The sequence below is a fragment of the Myzus persicae genome, unplaced genomic scaffold (genome assembly GCF_001856785.1).
Source record: "Myzus persicae strain clone G006 unplaced genomic scaffold, MPER_G0061.0, whole genome shotgun sequence".
Taxonomy (NCBI): Eukaryota; Metazoa; Arthropoda; class Insecta; order Hemiptera; family Aphididae; genus Myzus; species Myzus persicae.
Genome location: NW_019102587.1, coordinates 30,591 through 45,512, shown reverse-complemented (window position 1 = coordinate 45,512; position 14,922 = coordinate 30,591). Strand labels below are relative to the sequence as shown.

Sequence of the window (14,922 nt, the reverse complement as noted above, 5' to 3'; positions counted from 1 at the left end):
TATCATTATTGTTATTATTATTATTATTATTATTATTATTATTATTATTATTATTATTATTATTATTATTATTATACGATGTCGCACAGCACACGTGCGTCATCAAAGTTCCATTGTAAATTCTTTTATGACGGTGTCAATACATTATAATTTATAAGTCATTGAATGTCATGACGCAGGTTCGTTGCGAATAATCTCCATGGCAAAAATACGAGGATTTAGAAGTCACTGCAATTTGAAGTGGCAATACCGAAATGTATGAAAACAATGTACCTAGTGTAAAGTGGAAATGTAGATTGGAACAGCTATAGATCAAATTATACATAATATTTAGATACGATTCTTACGAAAGTGAAATTGTATGTGCTTGCTTGGAGATATCAACTTGGGACATTATGTTTATAAAATTATTAGACTGCAGTGTGTATCCTCATTTTTATGGGTGCGTAATTAGATTCTATTCCTATATTTAGTATTTATCTACCTTTTTTCGTTTTATTCGCGAGTTGTCAGGGACTTCAATTTGCACATATTAATCCTCGAGACGCTGTGCTAAAATATCTGGGAAGAAGAGCAAATGCTCAAATTTGGAAGGAAGTAGTAATTGCAGCCATCAATAAAAACCTTATTCCCTATTATTGTTTAACATTGTACTGCTGAAAGCATAGCAGTTTTTCAATAGCTTTTCACATATTCCTATAATTGATGGGAGATTAGCATTTATGTATAAAGGAAAAATGGATTGCTTACGAGCTGACAATAGGTCATTTCAAAAAGCAATAAATAGATTAAACTATAATATGGTGGACTGTTTATTACTGGTAAATCCCCACATGTTGTATTGGTCAAATCTAATATATTAATATAAAAAGAGTATATTATACATATATATATATATATTGTTTTTATCATTAGTATGAGGTGTATTAAAATGTGTATGCAGAATTCAAGTGTGGATTATTGTCAATTAGTAACTTGCAAGATCATGTAATTTTGGTAATAGGGGAGGTGGAGAGCAAAGCCCCCCACTGTTCTGTGAAGCATTCACAATTGTAGCACCCCACATTTTAGAGTTATAGTTGCGCCTATGCTACTGCTGCAATCCAGTAGATCATGGTTGTGTATTTGACTTAAGACTAGTCATTATAAGCGTGTGTTTTTAATTTGTTCAAATACTTTCATTAATTTGATCGTTTACATTCTCCCTCTACTTCTAACGTACAATGACTTCACTAGCTAGTTCGTGGCTACGCACGATGACAACTCGTAATTGGTTGATTGCTGCTGAATCATAGTTATCGACTTATTGTATATTGTAGATTTAGTGACTAAGACCATCCGACCATGTATATAGAGGTATTTATGTGTTGGTATAATTGTGTGAATATTGTTTAGTTATTTAAGTTCCAGTGATTCACCGATGACCAATAAAGCGATATGAATCGGTTTTCGATAGCGGTCAACGTACCTTTTTCGGTCTATTGTTTCGTGTTGAAAAATGTCCTTTGTCGGGCTTAGAATTCACGGCCAAAAACATAACATAATATATTGCTTCTTGAAAATCAGTGGCTATTATTGTCGCGAACGTCATTTTCTGCGAAATACTCGCGGGAGCAAGGTGCACCAAGGCCAAGTGTTCTATTCTTCCCGCCCTTTCATTTGTATTTGATCCGCCGCCACCGGCTTTGTTCAGCTCATGTATTGAAATTGTTCAGATTTTAGTTAGCACATTAAATGTATCCAAACCTTGTACGTTACCTATTACTTTTTGCAATAACAGAAAACGCATATATCGTTCATAATAATTTACAACGCATAATATTTTGGTTAGTGTTTTTTTAATGTATTATATAGATTCATTATTTTAATATTTTCTTTTGATTTTGTAAATCTTAATCCTTTCATATCACGATCAATATTAGCAATTTATAAACTAAACTATCATTAAAGTATACCGATATTATGAATCTCAATTTATTAAATGCAAATAGTTATAATTTACAACTAAAGGGATGCAATGTAATAAACTAGAATCGTGGTACAAAAGTTCGGATAAAAAAGTCCGAGCCTAAAAAATCCGTAGTAGATAAGCCCGGGGTAAAAAATTCCTAGGTAAAAATACCTTGTATGTATATGTAACAATATTTAAAATAATAAATTAAAAAAAATAAAATTCAATGATTATACTAAGGTATCATATTTCTCAGTTTAATTAAGTATTAACTATCTAGTTAACTATCTTAACTAAACAAATCCGATATATATAATATATTATGTATTACAATCTTAAAAATAAAAAATTCAACAATTATATTGCGTATCTATAATAATACGATTTATCAGTTCAATTAACTATCGTCAATAAAATAATATACCTATGTAAAAAAAAATTCAGGTACAATAATATTTAAAATAATATATTTAACCGATATTGGGACCCTACAAGATTATTTATTAATTTTTTCAGGTAAATCATTTAGTTACAATTTATATTAATACTAATTGAAAGTTTGATTGTGCATCACATCATATTTTTCCTTTTACCTAATTATATGTCCTGGACTTTTTCACTACGGACTTTTTGGTAGCATACCAATAAACTAGCACTGGGTTTTGATGTAGACGATTATTTGAAGATTTTGTATAAATCTGAAAACGTAATTTAATTTTAATAAACATATAAATAGTATTTATCGGACATTTGCCATACAAACTAAAGAGAAATTATAGTGTTGGCTCATTGTTTATATGTTTTGCACTCATACACTTGGTCGATTTTCAAATTTCAATTGTCATGGGACTAAATAATATATTTTCCAAATGCATTATACATGTTTGTGTAACATAATATGCTTATATATTAAATAATGAAGGAACTTACATACAGTTCACGATATATAGTTACATGGTATTTCATTTAACTCATAATTAAATTGTAATACCAATTCCTAATGAAATTATATATATTTTTACTTATAAACCAGGTTTGTTACAGTTGCACAATAATAATTTAATTATTTTCCTCATAATATTATTTAATTGTATTTATTAAAATTATATTGTACTCGGAACCGCAATGTATGCTGTGTAGATATAAGCATATTGTGCTTAAATTATTTAATTATACCTATACCCTAATGAATTTACTACAAGTCTGCATAATATGTAAAACGCTCTTCGATTAATGTAGGTACGGTACATTGGTACATGCTACGTACTATATAAGAAGGTAATATACTTATTATTTAATACACTTTGAATAATATTATACAATTGTTTATTTTTGTTTCTATTTACAAATTAGTTGGTTTAGTACACCTTTTTGTTGTTCAAATGTCAAATAATTGTATTGTATTTTTGTGTTTTAGAATTAAATGTTACGCGTATTTCGTGTCGACTCCGTTAGTGAATTTTCAGAAACTAATCCCGCCGAGATGGTTATTATTTATCAAATTATTACTTATAAGTTATTAAACAGCCAGGAAGCTGTGAACATGATACATGTGTATAATGTATAATTTATATATTATAAAGTTGGTTAGAAAATAAAAAATGGTTTGCACTTTTTATACTTATATAATGTTTAAAGGTAATTATAAGTTTAAAGTATAAACACTTTAGGTGAGCAGGTTGGTATAGGGTACCCCGGAAAATACCAAAATTAGAAAATATTTGTATACTATTCATCTATTTGACGTATCTAACCTTAAAACTCGTATAACTTATTAACTATAGTCGTTAGAAATTATATTTTTATATTTTCATTAAGTTTCAAATATATGCACCTTCGGAATATGAAATAAAAAATGTGAAAATATTAAAATGACAACTACAAAAAAAATGTTTTCAATTATGTTTTACAATTTCTTTAAATTATCTAAAAAATATATTTCTAAAAACTTAAAACCTTTTAGAAAAAATTAGTTTACGCCTTAAAAAGTATCATTCTGTATGAAAATATTTAGAGAATCTTATCAATTTTGGGAGAAGACAGGCTCGCGCATAAAATATAAATTCTCATACATTTTTTAATTAAATAACTCCAATTCGACGTGCAATAATAATAATACCATCTAATAGTTCTTCAACGAGGCTATGGAATTCATCTCTACAAGTATTTATAATAACTTCATGACATATATTATTATAAATTATGGAGTCTTGTAATGAAAATTCATGCCAACAAATCGCACGAATACATCAAGGTGATTCCCTAGAATAATGTCCCCTACATTATTCGAAATGCATGACTATAAAGTATTTTGTAGAATCGGCTTTGAAAATATTCTAAGAATTTGTTTGTAAAATACGTTATATTTTATTATATTTTACCATTGTAATTATTAATTTACAATTTGGATTTGTTTGAATCATAATGGTCACGCCGTTATGTTTATTGACGGTTTTAAATTTAATGGCAGGTATTGCTTTATTTGTATTACCTATGCGGTTAAACTTCACTACTGCGAACTACTATGTCAATGTGATGATTTAAACGGTAAACGTGTTTACAAGAATAGGAGGAAGTCGTGCCTTACCTTTTTTTTTGGTTTAGCATTGTTTAATGATGTTTCGAAGAATAGGAGAAAATCGTTTACAAACATTTATTCGGTTTGGCAATAATATGTATTATGATGACGGTTATAGCCAACGCGTAAATAGTTGACCTAGAGAGTTTCTCTTAACGATAGATAGAATTTATCGTACCCTATTATGAGTTATGATTAATAGTAGAGCAAGGCTGGTTGTTCTCCGATTTTGTAGAATTATTCTGAAGAATGTATATTGTTAGTTGTTACCTTGTGTGTTATATAATATCATGACTCTTATCACAAAACGGCTAGTCATTTCTTTTCATTTAGTTTTGTCAACCAAGTACCAAGAAAAATAAGTGTTTTGGATGTTGGGAAAAAATCGACCACAGTTTTCTATTTTTTTTATTGTGTAGGCATACTATGTATTATTAACAATAGTGGATTAATTTATAACGGAAGAACGCGAGCGCGGTATAATAAAAAAAGTCCGTGCTCGAGTATAGTGAGCACATACATCGGAAAACCACGTAAATTGGACGGTTTTATACCATTGTCATATTTTGTCGATTTTGGGGTCGTGGAATGGCGGCGGTGCAGTGTACTCCGAACCAAGTAGTGTGTGATTTCCGCTTCGTAGTATAAGTACTCTATAATATTATAATCGTATGGCTATGGTTATTATTACCATCCGTCTTGGCGGGAAAACGAGTGGTGCACGCGGTCGCGCATTGGCCTCCCCGGCGTGGTGAAGACGCTGGTGGCGATGGCCGTGATAGTAGTAGTGTTACTATAACGCGTTCGTAAATAATAACAAGACGACGGTATGAGAGCGTGTGTAGGCATGTGAGAGGTAGAGTGAGTGAAAGAGTAAAACGGCCGCCCGCCGACAACTCACGTGCATACTATACACCTACTACACATAAGTATTCTGTATTATAATATTATAATATTATTATTGTATCTATGTAGTAGCGTAGCGTAGTATTAATTATTGTAGTGGTGGTGGTGGTGGTGGTGGTGGTGGCGAGGAAAGGACGTATAATATAATATAAATGATATTACGAGATAATGATAATATGCAGCGGAGGAGACGAGAAAAATGTGCCGGCGATTCCCACGGCGGCTCATTCACCTGCGCGCGCGTGTCGCGTTCTCCCGCGCTCTATACCCGCAACCCGGGTGGAGGTTACCGCTTCTCGTCGTATTTGTATACCGCGTTCTCCACACAACGTCCCGGCGGCGGACGATGAAATGTGATGATATTACCACCGCGCGACACCGCAGTCTTCGTATTATTTCAAGAAAACCGGCTTGGCCCCGGAATTTGATTTTTTTTTTTTTTTTGGCGGGCTCTCCGACGTGGCTCCTCAAAGCAGCGTGAACAAAAACCCGTACCGAGTACCGACTCTATATACCTATATAATATTATGTACTCTCGGGTGCGTTTGGTATGCTTCTCTCCTACACCATCCCTCCCCACGAGCCAGTTCCACAATAACCATTCACTGTTTTTTTTCTATTCTTTTTTTCACAAGGCGCCGGTTTTGTGTTTTCAACATTTCATTGTGTCGATTTTTTTTTTATTACTATTAAAGCTATTTTATTTTTACGGCGGGTGTAATATTATACGTGCTCTGTTATATGCATCGCGTCTTATGATTTTATTTTTCTTTTTCTAATCGTTTCCTACGATTTTCTGTTTTCACTGTGATATTCAAACAACACACATTAAGCTCCTCTCCTACCCCTAAAAATGCCATTTGTAATCGTGAAAAGTGTTGTACGTTGGCATATACATTTAAACTGTACAAAACTATGTATAGTTTATAAGTTGAATGGTTCACCAAAGAATTGTGCTCACCGTTCACCTCCTATAAGTTAGTACAAATATTACACAGTGGATTTTTATATTTAAAATATATCCAAGTTATACAAAAAGTCAATTTAAAAAATCGCGCCCAGATTCTGTTGAGATTTTCAAATAATATAATATATATATGCACTTCAATATATTCGCACATGCCTATTATTCGAGAATTGATGGTTCTATAAATTCTGAAAATCAAAAAGATGTATGAACTTGTGAAATAACCGCATTTTTAGCCACATTAGTCATGATATGTTTCTCTGTTTAAATTAAAAATAATTAATATTATTGAGTCTAAACCAGTAGTACTCAACCGGGGTGACATGTCACCTTAGGGTGACGTGGACCTAGCTTAGGGGTGACGCAGAATTTTAACAAGAAAAGAAAAAATTTAAAAAATAAATTTTTCGATAATAGTAAAATTATAATAATAATAATAAAATTTCGAAAACAATCATATTATTTCTTATAATACATATATTATTCACCTATACCACCACTGTCATGTACATAACATACCTCAAAGTTCGTATCTTTATATACGCTAGACAGCTTTTGGGTGGCTCTTAACAATGAATACCCTCGATTATCGAAAAATGCTATTAATGTGCTCCTTCAGTTTTCTACGTCTTGGTTATGTGAGCATGGCTTTAGTGCACTAACAAATATAAAAACAAAAAAACGCAACAGACTCACAAAAACAACTATAGAAGACGATATGAGACTCGCTCTTTCCACCATCAAACTTAGGATTCCCCAACTTTGTAAAAAACACCAGGGTCAAATTTCACATTAAATTTATATAAATCATTATTTTTTTTTTAACTTTAATTTTTTTCTGTACTGTATTTTTTTTTTAATAAAAGAATAATTTTAATATATACAGCTAAGATTATTTATTATTTTGATGTTAGGTTTTTTTTTTTTTACATTACACAGTTAGGGTGACGCGATGTTTGATTCTAGTGCCTAAAGGTGACATGAATCAAAAAAGGTTGAGAACTACTGGTCTAAACCTACTCAAAAATGTAGATGTGTAGATATTCGTATATATATAAAAAGTTTCATCTTTGTCTAAAAGATAACGTCATTACAGCACGTCGAAAACCTATAGGTGCGTAACTTATCAATATACATTAACTATAAACACTGTTGTAAGTGCTTTGGTATGTTCTTATCAAGATGTTGTTAGTCACAACTTACAATAGTTTTTGTGGTATCTCAAAGTTAACTTATTTCTGTGTACGGTTAGCAATCATAATTCATAACAAAATATATTATTGGAATTTATATTATACCGTTTGTAAGATAATTTATTAATTTTATGCTAGGGAGGAGTTGTAGCTGTAACTCATTTTACAATGCTAGTACAAATAACTAATAAGTATGCTAACCATAATTGTTAATGACAGTACGTATCTTCACTACCTTCTACACTGTTGAATGTACATTCATAAGCACATAGGTATTCAGTTATTTAACTATTTAACGCATGTCAATTACAACTACATACAATTAAAATATGAAATACTTTTCATACCGATAAACATTGAGCCAAATAGAATTTTATGAAAAAAAAACGTTTTTAACATAAAGCTCGAAATGTTATTATTAATAAAAACATATGTATAACTAATAATAATAATTTATTTTATTAACTAAAATAACCCTTGCCCGCAAGACCAATGGACGGTATTAAAAAAACTATTCAAAACATCTGTAAATTAACTGAATATAAAATAATATGAAACATTTACATTTTTTGATGATGCATAATTAAAGTATGTATGTACGTAGAGTAAACTTTTTAATTTTTGGTCTTAAATTCCAATACATAATTCTTTAATTACCAAATCACCAAATATTAATAATTAGCTTCATATGCCTAAAATAAACTATAAAAATATAAATATAAAAAAAACATCGCCTTTAATTCCTTTGTGTTAATTGCGAAATAATATAACACTGCATTATTCAGATTTAGTATAAACTATTTAGTTGTAAAGCAAATACAACTCATTATATTCTTTATGTTATTTCAATTTCCAAGAACAAAACCGTTTTCAAGACTTATTATGCTTATGTTTTATATTTAATTTAGATAAACCTAGACTTAATTTTAGTGCTTCTTACTTTTTATATCAAGTCACGATTACATTACTTATACAATGGAACGCTTCTAACATAATATATAATAATAATATTACCTGTAGATTAAAATAAATCAGGTACTAATATGTTGAACTTGTAAAGAAATAAATTCAAGTTCTTATTTTAAATGAAAAGTTACAAAAACACTTTTATCTCTTTTTTAAATTTATACGATTAAAATTAAAAACTAACAACATTAACAGGTATAGTTATAAACAAGGTTGATTATCTAGTAAAATTGGTTTTTTATTGGATAGGTACTTACTTAATTTTTAACATTTTTACTTCATTTATCTTATCTCAGATTGCTATGGTTTTGTTGATTCATATGACGTACAATATGTTTCATTACCTTTAGACGTCTCTTCTGTCGAATGGCAAAGTTAACTCAATTTAATAAAAACGAATGTGAAAAATATTATATATTTTTTTTTATTTGTTTCATATATTTTAATCATTTGTTTTTATTGCATGGCTTACTTGGGTATTAGAGCAAAGGTTTCAATTTCAAATAATTAAACCTTCAAATAATATATTTTTTAGATATCATTTCAATGTGTTAAAAGACCTCTAAAAGCACAAAATATGCCCTTGGAAAATGTAATTTTATTACACAACGGATGTAGCTACTTCTGTTGTGAATGATAAATATTTACTTATACGTACCAATACACAATTATATAGGTACACATTAAATTATTATGACGGATATGTTGAAATAATTAAACAAAATAATGTTTGTTTCTCGAATATACTAAACTATTCGTGTTATTTCTTTTAATTATGCTCAACAGTCCCATATAGTAGGTACTTACCTATACTTTGCAATAAATTGTGAATTTTCAAACTAAAGATATCAAACCCAACTTAATAAGAGTTAATGGTTTTGCATATAACACATTGAACAAATATTGAAATTGTACATTAGTATACTAATATATAGTATGCCCACTGATGAAAATACATTTGTACGCAATTCGCATAACATAACCCAACTACTTTTTGAAAAATATACAAACTTAAGATGTTTTCGACCAGCATGTGTTGTATCCATCAAACGTCCAACATATAGCAAATTTGAGTTCAGCAGAACCTCTGTTTTTTTTATTAAATTTAAAGGAATAAATATTATCCATAGGGCACCTCGTAGAATTTTATTGACTTTTAATGTTAAAATGAGTTATAACTAATAGAATATTACTATTTTAAAATGCTTATGCATTGTTTTAAAATTAAAACATCAACACAGTTATACGACGTTCCCTAGATAATGTTCTCTTAAATATAAGTTTGACAATAGGTTAATTTATTCTAATATTAAAGCTAACAACACAAATTTGGATCTGCTGAGGGTGGATGTTTGTAAGATGGAGTTAACATATGCTCGCATCCTCCTCAAAAGAACGTAATCTAAAACGTTGTAAATAATATTTAACTGTTTTTAGGTGAAATTCACTATAGACTGTCGATGCGTGTAATCCTGTTCATAACACTTCTACCAAGTATCAGGTGCAAAACAAGTTGGGGCAACATTCGGTAAGTTGGCGTATTGTAGTGTAAATTACATTTAGTTTTCAACGTTTTACGAACGAAATTTATCAACTGCCCCAAATACTAACAAAGTAGTACGTGCAATGGATATACGTCAATTAATCGTAAACAATTCATCGCATGACAATCAAATATCAATCGCAATAATTTTACCTAACAACAATAATTGATCGCTAAGACCTATAACGCGTATCCAACAATATTATTGAACGTTAATCGCCGATCATAATATAATATCTTATCTGAGTTAGTCGCTATATTTGGTTGTTCGTATTGATCGATAAATGATCACTTACCATAGTAGGTATATATAAAATCTATTTTTTTATGTGATGAGATGATTAAAGGGCTGAGTTACGGTTCACTGTGTTGTTTACGTCGTCGAAGACCGCTGAATTCTGGCCCAATAACCTTTTACCTATGTAGGTGAGTTGTGGCCCGAATAACTATCGATCATATAGTTATTACATTTAAATAAAATGCTCGTTTTATCTAGAAACTTTTATCGCACGATAACGTTAAAAATAAGGTTATTCTATAAATATACATGTTATATTTTCAGATTATTTAATTTTCTTTAGCCAAACTAATAATTTAAAATAAGCATGACGACAAACCGTATCATTGGCAAAGCATAATTGTATAAGCTTAATAAAAAAATCACATTATGGGGAGACAAATCAGCCAACGTTTCCACAGTGTCTCCTGCAAAGTATCGAGCTAATAGGCTGATATGAAGTGCTAATTATTATGTGGCCACAAGTCACAATTTCTTTCATAAATCCACAGGAAGCAGCTATAGTGAATAATTGCTTGATTTAGGGATTGGGCAGAAATTCGCTAACACTGGATTAAGATATGTTTTATTGGCATTGCAAGCTCAAGTTTCATATTTAAAATGTAGATAATGTGTAATGTATTATAATAAGTTGGTAAATGTTGCTAATTGTTTCTATTAGTTATTGTTATTTTTAATACAATCAATTTTTTTATGCTTAATACATTTGTGTTATCATTTTTTAAAATTTTTATTATTGATCTTAAGCATCGGTAACTATGGCGATTAGCATTGTTGTAGAAGTTGTATGGTTGGTTGAGGAACATGCCGAGGAACATGTGTATATGTGGTGAAAATTTGTCACTACAGACTCGGATGGTCACCCATCGGTGAACTAGAGACACCGGCCGATGTTTGACCTCAGAACACGATAGTGACTGAGACCAACCATCAAGCCTCACCAGGCCCCGTCATTTTTTTATTTTTTCATTAATTATACATTTTGTACCTATTAATATTGAAATAGCTAGGTACTACAGTACTATACTGTTATAATTTGTGATGCATATCGCTGATTATTTATTGCGATGAACTATCTTTCGATAAACTATCTTGTGATCAAATATTTGCGATAAACCCAGTGTACCAATTACCTAGTACATATAAAAAATAATAAAATGTGTAGGACCTAAGTAGTAACAGCTAGAGTCGTAATAGCAATGTTGCCCATACTGTTATTGAATAATATTATAGACAAGTATAGAAAATAATATGGTTGGTATAGTTAATAGTTATACAATATAATATAATATTATTAAATTATTATGTTCTACGCAAAGTTCACCGGACCGTGCTCGGCGGTAATGGGCGTCGTCACGTGGCCGCCTCCGCCGATAAGCCAAGTCGCGGCGGTGTCTGGTGTTTCCGGTTCGGCCCGCCGCCGAGCACTGCCAAACACAGCTCCGACGCTTCGTTTTAGTCCGTACCAGTCTTTTGGGTCACACGCCGTACACCGTCAGTTGTGAATATTGTGATATTAAACGGCACATGTTTTGTAAACGGCTGATAACAGATTGAATAATCGTAACAGCAGGCCCTGTTTATCGTCTTTTGGGTGCGGAAAATTGATAAATCTCTCCTTTCATAGAACAACTAACTGCGTTATCATGGAGGGTGGTCATGTGTTATAAGTCATTATCTTGACATTTTACATTTTATTTACCAAATGTGTAGTCATATTTTTGAGCCAAACCAGTGGATATTTGTTCAACTCTGGACCCACCGCTTTAGTCTGCAGCGTAGTTCTAGATACCACCATTGATTATAAATACTAGTATTATACTTTATAGATAGATACTACGTATCTAACACGAATATTATAATACATTAATAGAAAAATTATTAATTATTATAACCTATAGGGTTTTCCAACTTTTTTGATGTGGTTACCCACTATTATGATACTTCTTCAATCTGCAGGTGGCTCATAAAAAGAATTTCTAGTCGTAATAGATTTTAGTATACGTATAATTGAATATTTTAATCTTATACTATGATTGTTCACCCCTAGATTGGCATTCACTGATCTGTGATGGATTTGTGATGGGGCACAACTGCCCGATCTACCATTGGTATTGATAAATTGCATTGAAATTTTAAACTAATCTTCAACATTGAGGGTGGTTTCCGGAATCAAATTTGATCTTCCTTTTTAAAATTTTGAGGGATCAAAAAATTCCCAGTATTTTTTTAAAATATAATAGGGAAGTAGGAAACATCATATTATAATTATATTCTTACATAAATATAATACAGCTCAAAAAGGGGAATATTTACATAACATTAGGAATAAATGTCAACTTAAAATGTTCACTAAATAACGTATTTTTTTTTTTATTAATGGTAAAATGGAAAATATTTTGGTGTTTTTTAGTTTTTAATAGACATTTAAAATAATGAATAGTTTTTTTCCAGTTTGTAAAATTTGGAAATTTATTACAAAGAGCCTCATAATAAGTTATATTCACAGCAATTGATAATATTGATAAGAAAATATAGTCTTCTCGGTGTATTGTTGATAACCATCTGAAGAAGACATTTTGGCAAAATTAGATATTTAAAATTTTAAACAATTTGTCGACATAAGATATTTAAACGATAAGTGAACATTTTTCTTCAAACTATTTTAGTTATTTTTTTTTCTGTAACAGTAGAAGATGACTTGATACTTAAAGTTATTGCGTTTATTATTAATTTTCATAGTTTATACTCTTTATGACATAATATGTATCAATATATAAATATAACATAGTATAACATAAACTATGTATAGAAATAGTTGCCAATCCACTCGTTTACTATTTACTTACTTTTTCATTTTCCTACAATTATTATGATGGATTTTGATTTGACACATTCATTACCTCCAGCGAACTACCCAAGATGGTATTCTCGAAATCAACTATATACAACAGAAGCAAGTTCTCGGTTTCTTTTATTCGGGTTTATTCTTATAGTAGGTGTGTACGCCGTACATGATTAAGTTTAAAGATTTCTCATTTTATTTATGCTATGGAAACTCATTGATAGTATTTACTTGAGATAAAAGAAATATTTTAAGTACCCATACTATTTTTTTAGCGTTTACAATTTGAATTACAGATTTTTTCATAAAGAACCAAGAATATTTAGAGAGATTGTATTATTTTAAAGAAATTTAAATATTCAAAGTATGGTGGAGTAATGTTCTTGAAATTTCTCACAGAATTTCAATAGGAATAACGATTAACGAAAAAAGTTATTAAAGGCCTCAGTATTGTGTAATAAATGCACATATGGTATTGGTATTACATAATCCATGTTGGTGTTGCAATGCACCTACAAACTACACGACATTATTCATAAATCATGTAACCACGTGTTTTTTTATTACACTTATATGAACTATAAAAACAAAACATTTACCAAATGAATAATCTTTGAAATGGTTTAGATATAGGTACACGAGCAGTTATAGTAATAAAAATTGAATAATGTTCCGTTTAATCTGTTATAATTCATTTTCATAGTCAGACATAAATCATAAAAATAATTTTAACTATTTATATTATATATATAAGTTTATATTTTTCAAATTATAATTCAACTTTGTAAAAACATAAATATCACACTGGTGAATCAGCTAGTATAGTAGTGTCGTTGTGTGTGCAAAGGTGCATTTACAATGGTAGATATTCCCATGTAGATAATAATACATACACGAATAGGACATTCCTACACCTATTATGCACGGTGTACTGTGATCGAAGAGTTTAATAGTTAGCATAAATCATAATAGTTCTATACGGTTGTGGCTACGATTTATGATAATGAAAAACATTTAATAAATCCACTATGCGCCAAATGTTGAATTCAATTATACCCTTTGTTTTTTGTTATTATTGTGAAAAATAAATACTATAATAACATTTGTCATATTGTGTTTTAAATTGTTTATTTTATATTAACATAATTTAATATTATCAGTGGCGAGAAATGTCGAGAATACCACAACTTTGATTGCATGTAAACACTTTTGAAACTAGTTTACTCTTCGATCACACTTGAAAACAATGTTTATCCTATCCATGTACATATATGCATATTGTATATGTACTATGGACACATTTAAACTCTACCACAAGTACCTTTTTTAATGTTAACTAACCTAAAAAACAGGTAAAATTGAGTTCATATAAACTCCGTGAGTAAAGAAAAATCAAATTATAGTATAAAAATAATATTATATAAAATTATTTTAAAAAAAAAAATCATAATTTTTATAGTAATAATCGTCCACATTAAGTAATTGTTAATATGACGTAATATGACAAAAAATATACAAAACTTAAATATAAAAATAATAATTGTCCGAAAAAATCATACAAATTATTGTAATGTATATTATATTATATCATCATAATAAATAATTGTAATAATCATAAAATATGTACCAACTACCAGGGATATAATAATAAGTACCTATATGTAATATCAATATG

The 14,922-nt window shown here is 29.8% G+C and overlaps 1 long non-coding RNA gene across 1 annotated transcript; it reads left to right on the top strand.

Annotated features, from left to right (window-relative positions):
• Positions 1–3,086: 3,086 nt before the first annotated feature.
• On the top strand, positions 3,087–11,425 carry LOC111032624. The gene is made up of 4 exons (XR_002604324.1): positions 3,087–3,437; positions 9,999–10,089; positions 10,452–10,530; positions 10,667–11,425. It is a non-coding gene; the product is annotated as an uncharacterized LOC111032624 (long non-coding RNA).
• Positions 11,426–14,922: the final 3,497 nt, after the last annotated feature.